Here is an 18,765-nt window from a genome sequence, read left to right as displayed (position 1 = left end):
GAAAGAAAAGAGGTCGGGAATCGACTCTTCGGGAGGACGAATTAATTATCCGCGAGTCAAAAAAGGATCCCCACAAGACGGCAAATCAAATTCGAGTTGCGGTTTTTGGAGAAAATCCAAACGCACCATCTGTAGATACCGTAAAAAGACGATTACGCGAGGAAGGACTCTTTGGAAGAGTTTCAAGGAAGAAGCCATTACTCTCTGAACTCAATCGGAGGAGCCGCTTAGAGTTTGCAAAAAAATATCGCCATTGGACAGCAAAAGATTGGAAAAGAGTTTTATTTTCTGATGAAAGTAAGATAAATGGGAAAGCTATGTCCGCAGGCCTCGATGCAAGGAGTTGGACCCCAAATACACCAGGCCAACTTTAAAGCATGGTGGTGGCTGTATAATGATTTGGGGTGCCATATCGTGGCGAGGTGTTGGGCCTATTTATAAAATCGATGGGCGTATGGACCAGTTTAAATACATATCAATCTTGGACAACGTAATGTTACCATATGCTGATGATAATATGCCTGTAACGTGGATTTACCAGCAGGATAACGACCCGAAACATACTGCGCGTGCTACAAAGCAATGGTTTCAGAAAAACATGGTGACTCTATTAGACTGGCCTTCATGCAGCCCCGATCTAAATCCAATCGAAAATCTTTGGACACATTTAAAGAAAAGAGTTCGTTCCCATAAAGTTGGAAATTTCCAGGAATTATACGAAAAGGTTCAACAAGAATGGAATCATATTCCAAAGGACATCTGCAAAAGTTTAGTGGAGTCAATGCCTCGCAGATGTCAAGCCGTGATTGACAATAATGGGTTTGCAACCAAATATTAACTTTAAAACCGAAATAAAAATAATTTTTCCAAAACACAAGAAAGCGTTGTTAATTAGTTGCACGACCTATTTTTGACTTTGAGGTCGTAAAATGCCCTTATTTTATAAAAGCCCTCTTATAATAAAAAAAAATACATTTTTTATATTTCTTGTATTATATAATTTATTCTTAAAACATATAGTTAAAATATTTTTCTCGAAAATCAAAATATCAACCAATTTCAATTTTTCCTACCAGCGTTGTTAATTAGTTGCACGCATCTGTATGTACATATATAATAGTGCATACGGAAATCTGTTCTACCGAATCCGTTTTCCCCGCTCTCTTTTCGTCGTGCAAATATATTGCCAAACAAAAAAAGCAAAATTACACAAGCATTACAGTATATTGTTTGCTCATATATGTATGTACATTAGCACAAACAATTTGTGCATACTAATCAAAAAAGCGAATTGATCTCTCTAACGAGCTCTCAATTGCACAAAACATAAGCAACTTCGTACGAAAATACATATATACATGTACCACCGTATATGCAAACATACATCTTATATTAAAACATAAAAGTTCAAAGTCCACATTTGCAATTATCCGGCAATACCTCTTGTTCTTTGGCAAACAAAAACAAGCAGGATTGTGGACAAAAATCTAATTGATCTCTCTAACGAGCTCTCAATTGCTTACGAACAAATCATAAACACACAAACAATTCGTGCATACTTATGTAAATAGCGCATTGATCTCTTCAACGAGCTCTCAATTGCACAAAGCATAAGCACATACAAGTCCAAGTATTAGGGTGTACCTAAATACAAATCATTCGGACAACAAATATTTTTATTAATAAAAAGAGCGGTTTTAATAACAATTAACAATTCAAATACATTTTCGAACTAAAATATAAATAAATAATATTATTTTGCAAAAATGGTTAACAACAACAATAATCAAAATACACCTGCAGGAGCTACACGCCCAAAACAGGTTGCTAAATTTATTTCAGAAAGTGACAGATTAACAAGATACTGCACTAGATTTGCCTCTTCACCGATTCAAGAAAACTCTGAATCGTTATTAGAAATAAAAAGCCAAAATCTTAAAAATTTCTGGACTCGTCTCCAAGCGGCCCATGACGCCATAGTAGAATCTGACGATTCAAACCTACCACAAAATTTGAAACAATCGGCTTACGAAATATATGAAAACTGCTTAGACCAATATGAAGAAACAAAAGCTATGATCTCCGATCAATTAAAGCTAATTAAAGCAATTGCACCTACTCCCCACAGTAGAGTAGAGCTGCCACAAATGCAACAATATCAAGAGGCAAGTTCAGGCATCCACCTCGAGGTGCCCGCATGTGACACAGAAACCTTTTACGGAGGTTATGAAGAATGGCCGTCCTTCCGGGACATGTTCACGGCCGTGTACATAAACCATCCTCAATTATCACATGCGCAAAAATTGTATCACCTCAGATACAAAACCAAAGGTCAAGCAGGCATAATAGTAAAACAGTTCGCTCTTAATGACGATAATTTCAATTTGGCTTGGGAAGCTCTAAAAGCTAGATACGAAAATGAAAGAATACTGGTCGATAAACAAGTAACGACACTACTAAACTTGCCTAAAATCAAGAAAGGAACAAGTGAAGAATTTGTAACACTACAATCCACTGTTTCTAATTGTTTGTCGATTCTGTCGACCCTAAATATTCCCACAGACAGCTGGGACCCAATTCTGGTAAACATTTGCACCGCCGCATTACCAGAAAAGTCGTTACTTCTATGGGAGCAATCGCTCTCATCACGAAAAAAGTGCCCAACGTGGCAACAAATGAAAGATTTTCTCACCACCCAATATGAAATTGCGGAAAGGTTAGAAGAAAAAATAATCAAAACTAAGAACACTAAACACGACCAAAATAGAAGCTTCAATAGACCCCAAGTTAGTAACAAAAACAATTTAAACAAAAACCTTCACAAAACGCAATCGTTCACATCTGAACAAAGAAATCATATGTCATGCGAACTATGCACAAGAGGACATAAGCTTAAAACTTGCGAGAAGTTTAAAAAATTGAATGTCAATGAAAGGAACAACTTTGTCAGGTCAAAAAGACTCTGTACAAACTGCTTGTCCCACTCACACAATCTTAATCATTGCAAAAGCAAATTCAATTGCTCATATTGTCACAAAAGACACAATTCAATGCTTCATTACAGCAGATTTCCCCTCTCACCCTATAAAAGCGCTTATAAATCAAGAACCACGGATTTAATTACAAAAGTAAATCCCGAAGGCCAATTTACTAAAAATTGCCACGAGACACCATGTTGCTCAAAGGCACAAAAAGTTCAAACGCTGCACAGCGAAACACAAAGTGGACTAGTTACCGAACTAGTTACAACCATACCAACTCAAGTTGAGTACAATACAAATAAATTCCTTAATTCACAATTAAGGAAATTTCAAACTCTAAAAGATCAGTATTGTGAAGACTTCTCTGAAGCTACAACTACTCGATCAAATAATGGCCGGTACGTCGCACGACTACCACTAGTGCCACAATTTTCCAATACCTCACATATTGGTAGAAAAAAAAAAAAAACAAAGTAAGATTTCGGTCTAACAATATTAAAAACTCACATATATGTTACTTTTCGACCCCGCAGGATGGCTTTCGCCAATAATGGAAAAAACACAATCCTGAATATATCCTTCAGCGGTGGCGGGCTACTAAAAACCAAATTAGTGCATACGCACTTAAACACAATATATAAAAATATTGTTCCAAAGGGATAGAAAATCGACATTTCTCATAAAACATTGCTTAATACGTAGTTTCTTAAATTCTCAAATGGAATAAAGCAAAAAAAAAAAACAAAAAAAACTAACAAAAGCAGAGGTCGATCTTATCGTCCCTACATAAGCGCTCCACATATGGTTAGTGGATGTGAATCTGTTATACAACTTGAACATCCCACTTAAAAAATTATAATTCTAAATGAAGCCGTTCGCCATTACCGCCTACTCTCTCGCAAGATCCCTCAAATTTCATAGTCCTAAATCTGGGGCTAAGGTGTACCCATTCTGGCCACATCTGAGCCAGGCGTGGAGTTACTATCCTTTATAAGCCGGTAACATAGAAAAGGCAAATAATAAACAACCGATATTCCATACCGATAAAATAAGAAATGTTAAATAACCGCCAATGAAATGAATAAAAGCAAAACAACTCATACACTTGTAAACCGTAATAATGACTCCCAAAAAAGCAAAATAAAATAAACAAAATATAAAATAAAAAAAAGGGTTGCTTCTCTTAAATACCTGCACGCAAATTAAAATGCATACAAAATACCTGTGTCATATTTAAATCAAAATCCGTTCTCTGCACACCGGAATAAATGTGAGTATATTACAACTCCATCATCAAATACTTCTGTTCTCAGAATGTATTCTGCGCCTTGGCTACTCCACCAGCAGTACGCCAAAATACAGATAGCAACATATTCGTGGAAAACTAGGCAAAATATTCGCCTAGGGGGCCCAGGATGTTTAAATGAGTTAAGCATCTACCCCCTATACACGGTAAAACTGGCGCATCCTAATGCAACAGCGCAACTTACCACACCACACCAACACAACTCACCACACCTGTTCCCACTCAACAAAAAGGATGGGAAAAGGGATAGCGAACACAATTCGCTAAAAAACTCATCGCACATCAACATTCGCTTGTGCACTGCGCCGCGTTAGCACTCCACGCTAATTTACTTTGTCTACAAAGATATACCCTGCGCGGCTTCAACATCTCTCTGATCTACGATTAGCCGATTCGACCTCGATCTGCGGAACCCCGATCGCCAGCTCCCGCAAATCATTTCTGAATTGAAGTCTCTCCATCCGTCGATATTTATAACTTTATAAAATATAAATTTATTTTATAAATAAAATTGTTAACAAGCCAAAGTGTGTAAAGCGGTTTTTATTGTAATTAAGCAGTGGTGTGTACTCCACAATATATTGGATATACACTTAAACACAAACTAAACAGCCGAATGATGTTACCATGGTCGCCAGTCTGGTACTTCAATACTCAATAAAACGGTAATCTGTAAATTTTACAAAAACAAGACGCACCTCATGAACTACCGAGTAACGAGTAACGAATTCGAGCCAAAGCTGGTCTGAATACCCCTGATAATAGTTTCCTTATAAATATTTATATGTGCAAAAAATTATTTCAATACAAGTAATTATTTTTTTATTTATAAATCAAATAGTGTATGCAATAACATGCAATGAAAAAATAATATTTTTTATTTTTTAATTTAAATTCATTTACACCATAATTGAAATTAATATTTTACATATTTCATTTTTATTGAAACACGAAGTTTAGGCGGTGTATAACTTTAAAAACAATAAAATCGGCTGATTTTTTATAAGCACAGAAAAGCTAATTTGTGTCTCACTCATTAAACGTAATAAATTAAAAACTACAATTATAATTAGATAATATAATTTAGTTTACTTCTGCTTACTAAAAACATAAAAAAGCCAAACTGAAAAAAATCCCGAACGAACGAAAAAGACCGAAAAAACGTTAAAGAAAGTATAGTGGTATGGTTTGTGTGGCCACGAGTGTATATATAACTTTTTGAATTATTCGATTCGAAAATTCCATTCGAAAGATATCACAAATTTAAAAATGTTAGCATTAGAAAAAAGTCTCATGGTAAGTGGCGACCCGCTCGGCCGGGTTACATATATTTCGAGGATCTAACCCTGTTTGGATCGGTGCCATAAGTAGTAAGTTGATCTATCATCACTTTTATAGCAACACCTAACCGCAGGCTTGCTCCGTATTCTCCTGATCCGCGCTGGCATTGAGTCCAAACCGAAAACAGAGGAATTTTCTACTATAACTTTACGTTGGTTAAATGCAACACTTGCACCTGTTCAGACCTTAAGACACATAGGGAGTGGTTCATGTTGCCCCATACTGCGTAATAGCCTCTCCATCAGATTGGCCAACAAGAAACCTGTATAATCCCACAGAGCTCAACTAGGCAGCATAACTCCCAATCTGATCAATACCGACTTTTACAGTTGAACAGCAACGGACTATCGAACAAGATAGAAGAGATAGTTGATATTATGAGTCGAGAAGGCATATTGATATCTGCGCTAAACAGATCTTCTGAGATGTACAGATTTCAGCGTGCTACATAAAGATTGCGAGCTCCAAATATGTATACTTCCACCTAGTTACTTGTTACTCAACAGGATATCAGCCGACAATGATGCGCTTCGTGGTGAGAACCGATTGGTACTAGGCGGCTTTAACGTTTAGCTCTATCTTTAGCACTCCTTCGACGTTCTTCACAATGAATGGCTATGACCTATGCTAACTATCGCACAAGACCATTTGCACATAATCTCGATCCAGATCTCCCGACTTTATTTCTGTGAATAACCGCACCTACGTTAACTTACGCTAACTAGGTCGTCTTCACAGAATTTACTGAGAGCACCTTAACCGCACTACTCATTCCCATTGGCGAATTTGATGCTGAACGATAATTCCGCAATGTAATCGCTGCTGCTACTGCTCGCTTCATTCCCGTTCGTAGGATTAAAAATCTACGACCAAATTTTCAAGCTGAAGTAGCAGTCTTAGCAAATAAGAGAAAGTGACTCCTTACACAACAACGTCCTCAACTTGTGACTGACCACCCTTCACAAACCCGACCTGTGGAAAATCGGAAGGGTGCCAACCTAAGGGAGTCTTATCGCCTAATAACTCTCTTTTCTCTAATAGTGAAAACATTTGAGGCTTTGCTACTCCTGACCTGAGCCTAACTGAAAACCAGCACGAATTCCGTAAAGTAAACATGTGTTCAAAAGTGAACGCCTATCTCTTAGAACTTTTCGCTTCTTCCCAGTCAGAGTTCCAAAACTCCCCTTTTCCTGCCAAATCCACGACCATTCTATTTACAATGTGGACGAAGGAGTCCAGACTGGATCTCCGAATATCAGTTGATGATATCAAAACTCCGACGATAAGCAGAGCTAAAATTTTAGTTGTCACATTCGACAGTCTGCACTCCCTCTGTCCGCACACGACGCGATTTTAACAAAAGTATAGAACCGAAACAAGATCCTTAAGGACAAAGATACGTTGTTGACAACATACAAGGTAATCGGCCTGATCATTAACTACTTCTTCTTCACTGGCGTAGACACCGCTTACGCGATTTTAGCCGAGTTAACAACAGCGCCAGTCGTTTCTTCTTTTCGCAAGATGTGCCAAATTTCAGTGCTGGAGTATTTTCGTAAAAACGCGCAAAGGAAACTAAATCTTCCGCAGAACTTTCTCTAAAAAACACGTAATGTCGACTCATCAGATGTTGTCATCGTCCGTGCCTATGCACCATATAGCAGGACGGGAATAATGGGTGGCTTATAGAGTTTTGTTTTTATTCGTCGAGAAAAGACTTTAGTTCTCAATTGCCTACTCATTCCAAAGTAGTACCTATTGGCAAGAGTTATTCTGCGTTGGATTTCTATCCAGACATTGTTGTTGCTGTTAATGCTGGTTCCAAATTAGACGAAATTATCTACAACTTCGAAGTTATCACTCTCAATAGTGACGTGGGAGCCTAGTTGCAAATGCGACGACTGTTTGTTTGATGACAGGGGATATTTCGTCTTGCCCTAGTTCACTGGCAAACCCATTTGCCTCGCTTCCTTATCCAGTTTGGAAAAAGCAGAAGTAACGGCGCGTGTGTTGAGGCATACGACGGTAGCTGTACACTCTTATAAAAGATTGTACCTGCTCGATTAAATTGATTATTTTCTCCAGCAGTAGATTGAAGACGTCACACGAAAGGGAGAAGCCTTGTCTGAAACCTCGTTTGGTATCGAACGGCTGGGAGAGGTCCTTCCCGATCCTGACGGAGCTTTTTGTGTGGCTCAACGTCAGTTTACACAGACGTATTAGTTTTGCGGAGATACCAAATTTAAACATCGCGACCATCGTGGATTGAGCAGAGCACACTTAAATTACAAACGTTGTGCATGCTTTCGACCGAGCATATTTTACAAAGAAGCTGATGCATGCTCCTTATCAGTTCTTCGCCATCGTTTTTGAATTGCTCGGCCGACAATCCATCGGCCCCGCCGCTTTGTTGTTCTTCAGACAGGCAATTGCTATTCGAACTTCTTAATGGTCGGGCAATGGAACATCTGCTCCATCGTCATCGATTGGGGAATCAGCTTCGCCTTCTCCTGGCGTTGTACATTTACTGCCATTCAGCAGGCTGGAGAAGTGTTCCCTCCATAATTTTGGTATGCTTTAGGCATCGGTCGCTAAATCACCTTTGGGGGTTATATAAGAGTATGATTCGTTTTTGAAACCTTCTGTTAGCCACCGTATCTTTTCGTAGAATTTTTTCTGGCTACCCAGAGGATACTTGGTCAAACACCGAAAGTCGTGAGTTGGTTGAGTCATATGTAAAAGAATCGTTTCTGGCCACTCCGAAGTGAATAGCAATCAAAGAACTTTCCTGGATGAGCAGGACGCAGATGGAGAAGATACAGACATGTCAGAGCACCGCACTCCGAACTATAGCAGTATAGTAAGGCCCGCATTCTCCCTGTAAAGAATAATAATAAATTTCTCCCCAAGCAGTTTCGGTTTCCTATTTATCCAGAAAAGACCCTGACATGCAAAACCTACTGTGATGTGCGATGAAATATAGCCAGTACTTAAAATCCTGGTATATTATAAGGTATCCATTGTACCCTCGATCATTATACTCCCGTCGCCAAATTGAAATTGTATCGTTTTTATAGAATGTTGTGGGAATAAATTGATATTGAGAGTTAAATAAATTTAATTTGGTTTCTTCTTACCAAAGACGTTGACTGTGGTCAGACTAGTACCTTCCGAGGAACTTAAGCCTTCAACTTGTTTTTGATAAAGAGTTTTGGAACGGTGAAGCATGGGCGTCGCGAGGATCCAGATCATGGGGGGGTGAGTCCCTTTGAAATGACGACTCATTTCAAGAATTTGCCGATTTAATGTATGTATATGTTTATAAATATATATAAAATAAGGATATCTTCATTTCTGATAAAGTATTACGGAGAAGTTTGACAACATAATAGCATAATTCATTATTTTATTCTCAAATAAGTATTGTACATATTAGTATAATCATCATTTAATATGTTTCCCTTAATATAAAATACATACATACATGTACATTGTTCAGCGACGTGTTACGCGGAAAAAACAAGATTTTCTTAAGAAATTGAATTGCAAAAAATATAAATTTCTGAGTTATATTTTCACTCTGCGATGTTTCAACATTGACCATTTTCCAACAACATCGCGCAGATCGATTTCGTCTACTTTATCCTTTGAAAGCAGCATCAAAGAATTCAAACGTTCATCTCCCATTGTTGTACGCAAATCGTTGAAAACAAATTTCAATTTACTAAAAGAACGTTCACATGAAGCTGACGTGACAGGAGCAGTCATTATGTAATGAACAATTTTGTGCGCAGAAGGAATGACCTTTCTCAATTTGTACGCTACTATAGAAATGTCATCGAAAGATTTACACTCTTTACATGAATCAAAAAGAATTTGTGTTTCAGCAAAAATACAATCTAGATCTTCACTGAAGAACTTAGGTTCCAATTGCACAACAAATTGTATAGATTCTATTGTAATATTACTTCTGTTAGCTGGAATCCTGAACATCTCTTGAATGGGTTTGAAGGTTGACATAGTTTCTTGCAAATTATCTTGAATACAATTTGTGAAATTTTCGAGGACAATTTTGAATTCTTTTCTATAAAATGTCTGGAAATCAAAATTACAAGCAGTTGCTGGATTATCGTCATATTTCTTCGGAGCACGGCGTGTTCTGTGGTGTTTCGAAAAGTCATTTTCAGGGTTGATCTGACACTTTTCAGCAAATGCAACTGAACTCGCTAGCAATGCGTTAATTTGTGAATCGTCATTCATTTGTTGGAATGACGCTGATGTGCTTTCAATCAGCAATAATGCGTCAATGCGAAAATGCCGACTCGTTCATAGATGGGGGGGTGTGGAGTTATATATATATATATGTATATGTAAAAGGCCAGGATGATGAGACGAATTGAATTCCGAGTAGTTGTCTGGCCGTCCGTCTGTATGTCTCTTTCTATATAAGCTGTAACTTGAGTAAAAATTAAGATATCTTAATTTTGGTGCACGTGTTTCTTGACTAAAAAGTGAGGATGAGTTCATATATGGGCGTAATAGGACCACTGCCACGCCCACAAAACGCCATTAACTGGCAATAAATTAAGGTATAGAACTGTGATTTCGACTAAAGTTTTTTAAACAGAGGGCGTGGCTACGCCCTCTAATGGGTCTAATGAACATATGTATCTCTGAAACCACCATAGCTACAATAACCACATTTACTCAAGAAAAATCTTATAAAAACACATACATATGATAGTGTGAGAATGGATAGAATCGGATTATAGCCCCGTCCTCTCCCCACATAACGGTTTAGCTAAAAACTACTTAAAGCACAATAAGTCAATAACCAAAAGAGCGTTTTTTTCTAAGAACAGTATATCTTTGTAACGAATATGGATAAAATCGAGCAAAAACTTACCTTAGCCACCAAATAATTGATTTTGAAGCATCCAGCTGGATTTAATTCATATATATACTATGTTGATACTTATGTTATATGCTCAACACTACCCAAGTAGCCCTTCCATTTCTCTGTCTCCAATGAAAATATAGTAATAATAATATTATTATTATTATTATTATTAATGAAAATAATAATAAAACTAAACTTTAACAATACAAAAAGTATCAGCATTAGCGACTATGGCCATTAGCTACATAACTTATTAAATAAATCTACTAATCTTGTTGTATTACATTATCACACTTCAAAATATATTATATGTTTAATTTATATATAAATCTGTAATGTTAGAATGTGTTACATTTGTTAACAATTCGCGTAAGTTAAGGTTATTTAGTACTAGCCTGAGGTACTCTAATGATTGACAATTTTCTATTAAATGTTGAACTGTGAGATTCTCCAAGTTTCAGTATGGGCAGATTGGCTGTAGGGTTTTTCCAATAAATGTTTGTGACCCAGTCGAAAGCGAGTATATATAATGCACTGTCTCCTGGATATTGTTGTAGGAAAGACTGGAGGACATCGATAGGGATTTATGTTTTTGTATAAGTGTGAATATGTGTGAATAAAATTTTTTGGCTGCATTTCTGATGCCATTTTAGTTAATGCTATTTACAAGTTTTCAGGGAGATGTAGTTGCTAATTTTGCTTTCGTAGTCTGCTAGAGTGTTCCCTTGTATGCCGATATGACTGAGTGTCATTGAGAGTTTAACTTTTCCGGGGGAGGTGCGATAAGGCCATGTGAGTTAAGGTCATGCATTAACTCACATCTGAATGGGAGATTAAGCCATATTATTTTGAAAAAACGATATGGCTTTATCTCGCTTTTGAATTTGAGATAAAGCCATCATGGCCTTATCTCACAATAGCACATAATTCAATATGGCCTTATATCTCAAATACATTTTAAAGAAAAATCATTTTTGATTTTTTTTAACGTTTTTAATATTTTGCAATTTATGAAAGATTAGTAAAGTGTTACCCTTTTACAAGATAACAAAAATGGGAAATCCTCACCCTGTTTTGACAAGAAGTGCAATTGGCAATGTATTGTTTTATTAGAAGTCACCCTGTGTTGATAAAAAGTGCATTTGACAATGACAATTATTTAATGTCATATTTTTATTGCCGTGCACGTGTTTTCAATTTCGCGAAATTCTTAACAAAATGGAAAGTGTGAACATAGTTTTTTAGTACACTATTATACCAGGGTTTAGAAAAAATAGTAAACTTTTGTATATTGGAAAGGAAGAACAAATCTATAAATATAAATATACAAGTAGAAATATTAAATACTATTATTGTTACAATAAGAACTGTAAAGTTGGTGTTGTAGTTGATTTCAACAACCTCCTGATTCATTGTCGTAAAATTAAAAACTAAAATTCAGTCCATGATCATGAAAAACAAAATATATTGTTTGATAAATTGAAAATAATAAATGCGATCAGATGTGAGGTCAAAAATGCCACTTAAAAAGAACTAGTGTTCGTGAAATATTTGACGATCAGTGCAAAAAGTATAGATCATCTGCACATTTAGTGGAGTTTGGTTCAATGCGTAGACATTTGTTTGAAATAAAACACGAAAAATATCCCAAACAACCTACCACATTCGAAGAAAGTGGAGAAGGAAGCTTAAATAATTATGCGCAAACACAACTAAGCATCTTATGTATAATATGTTGCGAAAGGGAAAGGCAGCTTCTTTTCAACCCGTGCAAACATTACAAAGTTTGTAAAGATTGTTATAATCACATGAAAAATAGAAATGATTCGGTAGGCATAAAAACATTATGTCCAATTTGCAGAGCGATTATTATAGATGCTCAACCAATTTTTTGTTAACATAGATAATATAACTTTTTTGTTTTTTTTTTTTGTTAAAGAATTAAATTTTTTTGTTGTTTTTTTCCTGTTAAAGAACTGCAAAATTGCTAATACAATAATAAAACATGGTTGCTTAAAAAAGAAAAATTGTAAGTATATATGTATGTATATCAGAATGGTTTGGCGGTTCTGTGATTACTCTCCTTCGCGTCCCGCCGCGCCGCGCGGTTCGCGTGCCGGCCCGCCCCCTCCCCCTTGCGAAAAGTTTTCTTAGTTTTTCTAGAAAACCATTTTCAAAAGTGCAATAAAGTCTTAATAGCTTTATTTCCATTTACTTTAAAAGAAAAAATATGGCATTACCTCTCATTTGCAAATCAAAAAAAAAATACATATATGGTTTCATCTCACATTTAAATGGAAATTAGACCATATGGCTTTATCTCTCATTTGGATGAGAGATAAGGCCATTATGGTCTTAAGGTCTTATCTCGCATGGCCTTATCGCACCCCCCCAACTTTTCCTATATTGGCGATAAGTATATATCTGATTTGGTAAGAAAAATTTACGTTGAGGATAGCTTTGAGCGCCGATAAGGAGTCACTCAAGATTATATGCTTGTCTCTACTCTTTATTGATATCTGGCAAGCGTGAAGGATGGCTGTTGCTTCTGCTATAAAAAGTATAATAGTATAGCAGACATAATTGTTGCATAGTGATTAACAACGCTGAAGGCAACGATTTTGTTGTGTTTAGAATCATCAGTGTAGAGAGTTTTCCAATTAATGTAATTGCTTAAAATTTCCAAAAAGAGTTCTAAATAATCGTTAGGTGGTGTGCTTTCTTTTTTATATTTGACGACGCCCAAAATAACGTAAGATTGGTGAAATAACTGGAACATCCGTTTCTTTTACCGCATCGATTAGCTTTTGTAAGGCTGGAACTTTTTGTAGACTTACCCTTTAATCTATTTTTTAGGGCAGTGTTGATAGCTGATCCTTCTGCGATGGTTTTTAATTATTTTCAATAAATTGTATATTTTTCAATTTTATGAGCTTGAGAAATGCTCAAAATATAGTAATAAAGCTAAGTGAGTCGATGACTTTCATCGGTTGACGATTTCGTCGAACAATGAATTTAAACCAATTTGTTAACTTTTAATATACTTAATTAAAATATTTTACTCATTTTTTGTGTAAAATGTTATCATGCAAAAATTGTTTAGCTTCTCAGAATATTTGATTTGATTGTTTATATTTTATGTATTGACAAATAATAATAAATAATTACTTTCAAATCGCAATGGCAAAAATAAAAATTGACCTTATAACTACATTTGAAATCACTCTTATTAGTAAACGAAAATAAAAATCAAGATACAACGATTATTTTGTGAAGATAAAAAAAATCAAGTTTTTGACATACTTATGTAGTCTTCAAAAAACAAAAATTTTCTATTACTACATCAATGCAATGACTTTTATTTTCTTTCCCTGATTTTAAATTAAGTAATATTGTCGGCTTTATTTTACCACACATCACTGCATGTACTTCATTGAATGAGTAGGCGCATGACAGTAATCACCACTTTGCATGCCCAATGAAATCAACTCAGTTAACTCCCCATTCCCTCTATGCTTTGAACTCGTTCCCTGGGCCCACCGTTAAGTGAATTTCATTACAATTAACTAATTGCTTTCTCCTAAGCAGGGTCTGGATACAGCAACAACAACAGCTATGCTGCTACATAATGTACGATGTATCGTGAAATAAAGTGCAGCAAGACTCACTTGCCACCTTCCTCCCGAAGGGGTCGTGTGCAGAGTTCAATTTAAATAATATTAAAAGTTCGATGTTTACATCTCAGCGTCTATATTAGGACAAGTGGAATGGCAAATGGATCTGCTCATCTCTGATAAAGACAAGGACAAGAATTCATAAACGGAAGAAGAAAATTGTTTACAATTTGTAGTTCCCGTTTTTAATTTGATTACACAAAATGAGTAAAGCAAGCAAATTGACTTACACTGTCGTCGCCCGTTTCTTGGATATGAGAAGCTTTTTTGAGCATATCAGTACTATCCATTCTAGGTACTGCAGAGTGGATGCAAAATTTAGCGGCGAATTCCGCGCGTTCTTTGCTGTCATACTGTTTTGTTCGAATATTCGAAGTTCGAATATCATTTTATTTAAAACAAGAAATTAATTAATGAATGTTTTGTGATAAGTAAAGAAAAGAAAAATTGGGCGTATAAATACAGGTATTTCCTACTTTCCCGATAGGTTAGGAAATAGCCCTTGAAATTCATAAATTTGGCCTTGAATATATTTATAGCGGGATGGAGTCATGTGTAGAAGTTCACGCAAGTGAGGAAAGTTCTCTTATCACCATTCACTTGGGAGTGGCCAGGAACGATTCTTTTACTTATGACTCAAGCAGCTCACGACTTCCGGTCTTTGACCAAGTATCCTCTGGGTAGAGAGAAGGCGAAACATCCCCTCCGCAGGGTTGTGAGTTGAGTTTGGGACCCGCCACGTAAAAAAACACTCCCAATGAAAGGATGCATCAAGCCTCGGATGAGAGACCCCCCTTGTGATGACGACCATGGCGAACGAAATAAGGACTACGAATTAAGGGCATGCACCTGCAATGTCCGGTCCCTTAATTGGGAAGGTGCCGCTGCCCAGCTGGTTGATGTCCTCGTGAAAATAAAGGCTGCCATCACCGCCGTCCAAGAAATGCAATGGACGGAACAAGGACAGAAACGACTAGGTCCTTGTGGCATTTACTACAGTGGTCATATAAAGGAGCGCAAGTTTGGTGTGGGATTCGTGGTGGGAGAGAGACTCCGTCGCCGAGTACTATTATTCACTCCGGTGAATGAACGACTAGCCACAATTCGCATCAAAGCGAGGTTCTTCAACATAGCGCTTATTTGCGCCCACGCCCCGACGGAAGAGAAGGACGATGTGACCAAAGATGCCTTCTATGAGCGCTTGGAGCGCACCTATGAGAGCTGCCCAAATCGTGCTTGACGACTTTAACTCCAGGGTGGGCAAAGAAGGTATCTTTGACATTACGGTCGGTAAGTTCAGCCTCCACGACGAAACATCCCCAAATGGGTTGAGGCTGATCGACTTCTCCGGGGCCCGAAATATGGTTATCTGTAGTACTAGATTCCAGCAGAAGAAAATACATCAAGCTACCTGGCTGTAATCACAACAGACAGCTGAGCGATTTTCTACTCGGCTTGCACTCCTGCTCTCTGAGAGCACTCGTCAACAACTCGGTATAAGGGAACTGTGGGACGGCATTTCAAACTCCTTACGTACAGCTGCTACCGAAACCATTGGTTTTCGGAAAATGCAAAAGAACAGGTGGTACGACGAGGAGTGCCGTGTTGCAGCGGAGAGAAAACAGACTGCCTACCTCGCAATGTTACGATCGACCACTACACGTGCGGGATGGGATAGATACCGAGAGTTGAAGAGGGAAGCGAGACGCATTTGCAGACAGAAAAAGAAAGAGGCCTAAATGCGTGAGTATGAAGAGCTTGATAAGCTGGCCGACAGGGGTACTGCTCGAAAATTCTATGAAAAAAAGCGGCGGCTTACAGAAGGTTTCAAGACCGGCGCATACTATTGTAGAACCCCCAAAGGTGATCTAGTCACCGATGCCCAGAGCATACTTAAATTATGGAGGGAACACTTCTCCTGCTGAATGGCAGTGAACGTACAACACCAGGAGAAGGCGAACCTGATTCCCCAATCGATGACGATGGAGCAGACGTTCCATTGCCCGACCATGAAGAAGTTCGAATAGCAATTACCCGCCTGAAGAACAACAAAGCGGCGGGGGCCGATGGATTGCCGGCTGAGCTATTCAAACACGGCGGCGAAGAACTGATAAGAAGCATGCATCAGCGTCTTTGTAAAATATGGTCGGACGAAAGCATGCCCAACAATTAGAATTTAAGGGTGCTATGCCCAATCCATAAAAAGGGAGACCCCACAATCTGCGCCAACTACCGTGGGATAAGCCTCCTCAACATAGCGTATAAGGTTCTATCGAGCGTATTGTGCGAAAGATTAAAGCCCACCGTGTGGCTTTAGACCTGGCAAATTAACAACCGACCAGATATTCACCATGCGCCAAATCTTGGGAAAGACCCGTGAAAGGAGAATCGACACACACCACCTCTTCGTCGATTTCAAAGTTGCTTTCGACAGCACGAAGAGGAGCTGCCTTTATGCCGCGAATTTGGTATCCCCGCAAAACTAATACGTCTGTGTAAACTGACGTTGAGCAACACCAAAAGCTCCGTCAGAATCGGGAAGGACCTCTCCGAGCCGTTCGATAACAAACGAGGTTTCAGACAAGGCGACTCCCTATCGTGCGACTTCTTCAACCTGCTGCTGGAGAAAATAATTCGAGCTGCAGAACTTAATTGAGCAGGTACAGTCTTTTATAAGAGTGTACAGCTGCTGGCGTATGCCGATGATATTGATATCATCAGTCATAACTTTGAAGTCGTAGATAATTTCGTCTATCTTGGAACCAGCGTAAACACCACCAACAATGTCAGCCTGGAAATCCAACGCAGGATAACTCTTGCCAACAGGTGCTACTTCGGACTGAGTAGGCAATTGAGAAGCAAAGTCCTCTCTCGACAAACAAAAACCAAACTCTATAAGTCACTCATAATTCCCGTCGACGTTGCGAGTTTTCGAGCTTACTCGGCTATAATCGCGTAAGCGGTGTCTACGCTAATAAAGAAGAAGAAGATTTAATTAATTCTAATGGATAAGGGAATTCCCGCCATGAGTGTTCCCTTGAAAATATTAATAGTGGGTATTGTAAATATTGTTCTAACACAATATGGTAATCCCTTATGAACAAAATATGAGACCAATATACAAATTAACTATGCAACACGCCAAAAAACTCTTCAAAATTGGCTGTGGTCCGCGTCCACTTGGCGCTGCCTGTGCGATTTCACATGAAAGTGTGCGCGCACAGTTTTGCCAGATGCATTTGTCAGCTTTTCTCTCGACTCGGCTTTCAGGATCCACTCTTCAGGCACACTTTGTTCAATTAACGACGTCACTTCAAAAAAAAAAAACAAAGCGCAACGATGCAAAGCGAGGTCGTAGGGTGGCCGCAGAGTGGACGCTTAAGGGGTCAGTAGGGTAATTTGGCCTGTTTTTCATATTTTTTCATAGAAATTTTTATTCTACAATAGATTCTAGAATAGAGGTATGTATATCGTGGAGTGTATAAACAATTTTTTTCGGAATTTTTTTATGATACCTATCGGAGAAATAAATGAGATGCGTTTTTCACTGGCGGACACGATTTCTCATGTTTGGATCATCTGAAACACAAAACCCTAATTTATTCTTAAAAAGTACGTGAATGGTTATCGTCCCTGCTAGATTCATAATATCGGTTAAGTAGTTCGACCGCAATCATGTCCGCCAGTTTAAAAAAGTGTGTTTTGAGAAAAACGCGTTTAAAGTTTGAGGTGTGCACTCCGAGCGCTCCGAACGTCGAGCGGTATTCTTTTTTTGGGCCTTTTTCGAAACCTTCCAATAGTAAAGTGGGTTTCTACATTAATTCTAAGGTCATAAGGGAACAGAAAATGTAAAAAAGAAATTTTTTTTTTTTGAAAAAAGATTACCCTACTGACCCCTTAAGGGGGTATTCCGGTCTAGAAGCATGAATTCCAGGTAATTTTTAAAGTGTCGTAAAAAAAGGCAATTAATATTTTTACTATCCATTTTTTATTAGTTATTTGTTAATTTTAGAAGAGTACAGAAAAAAATTAAAAACTAAAAAAAGTAAAAAAATTTCAAAAATTATGAGCTGACGAAGTGGGGGGGTCTCTAAAAATTTCCACGTGACCATACCCATGATTTCAACCCTCCTAGTTATCTGAAACCAAAAAAAAAGATTATTAATCTAGAATAATGTCGCAATGGCCGGAACTACGGAAAAGTGGGAAAAATTTTTTTTCACAAAATGGCGACTGCCTGAAAAAAAGTTTTTTTGGATCACTTTTTCTGACTATTTCGAATTTTTTAAAAATAATAAAAATAAAAATTTGGGGATGGGGCTAGTTTCAACCATAGACAAGCCTATAAAGAAGACTCTATAAAAATTTCAAGTAAATCGGTCCAGTAGAACCTGAGAAATCGTGGGTATCGTTCCGAAAAAGTCAGTTTTGAGAAAAACGCGTTTAAAGTTTCGCGTAAAGTCTTTTGTTCGATTAGTTCCGGCCGAACCAGTTTGGATGTCGGGTCAGAAAATGCCTATATCTCCGAAAATAATTCGAATTTTGAAAAATCCTCTTGTACAC

The 18,765-nt window shown here is 37.7% G+C and overlaps 1 protein-coding gene across 1 annotated transcript in view; it reads left to right on the top strand.

Annotated features, from left to right (window-relative positions):
* The window catches only part of LOC120767443, a 76,319-nt gene that overhangs the window by 38,936 nt on the left and 18,618 nt on the right, over positions 1-18,765 (top strand). The window lies entirely within an intron of this gene.

The sequence above is a fragment of the Bactrocera tryoni genome, chromosome 2 (assembly GCF_016617805.1).
Source record: "Bactrocera tryoni isolate S06 chromosome 2, CSIRO_BtryS06_freeze2, whole genome shotgun sequence".
Taxonomy (NCBI): domain Eukaryota; kingdom Metazoa; phylum Arthropoda; class Insecta; order Diptera; family Tephritidae; genus Bactrocera; species Bactrocera tryoni.
This window is presented reverse-complemented; position numbering and strand designations above follow the sequence as displayed.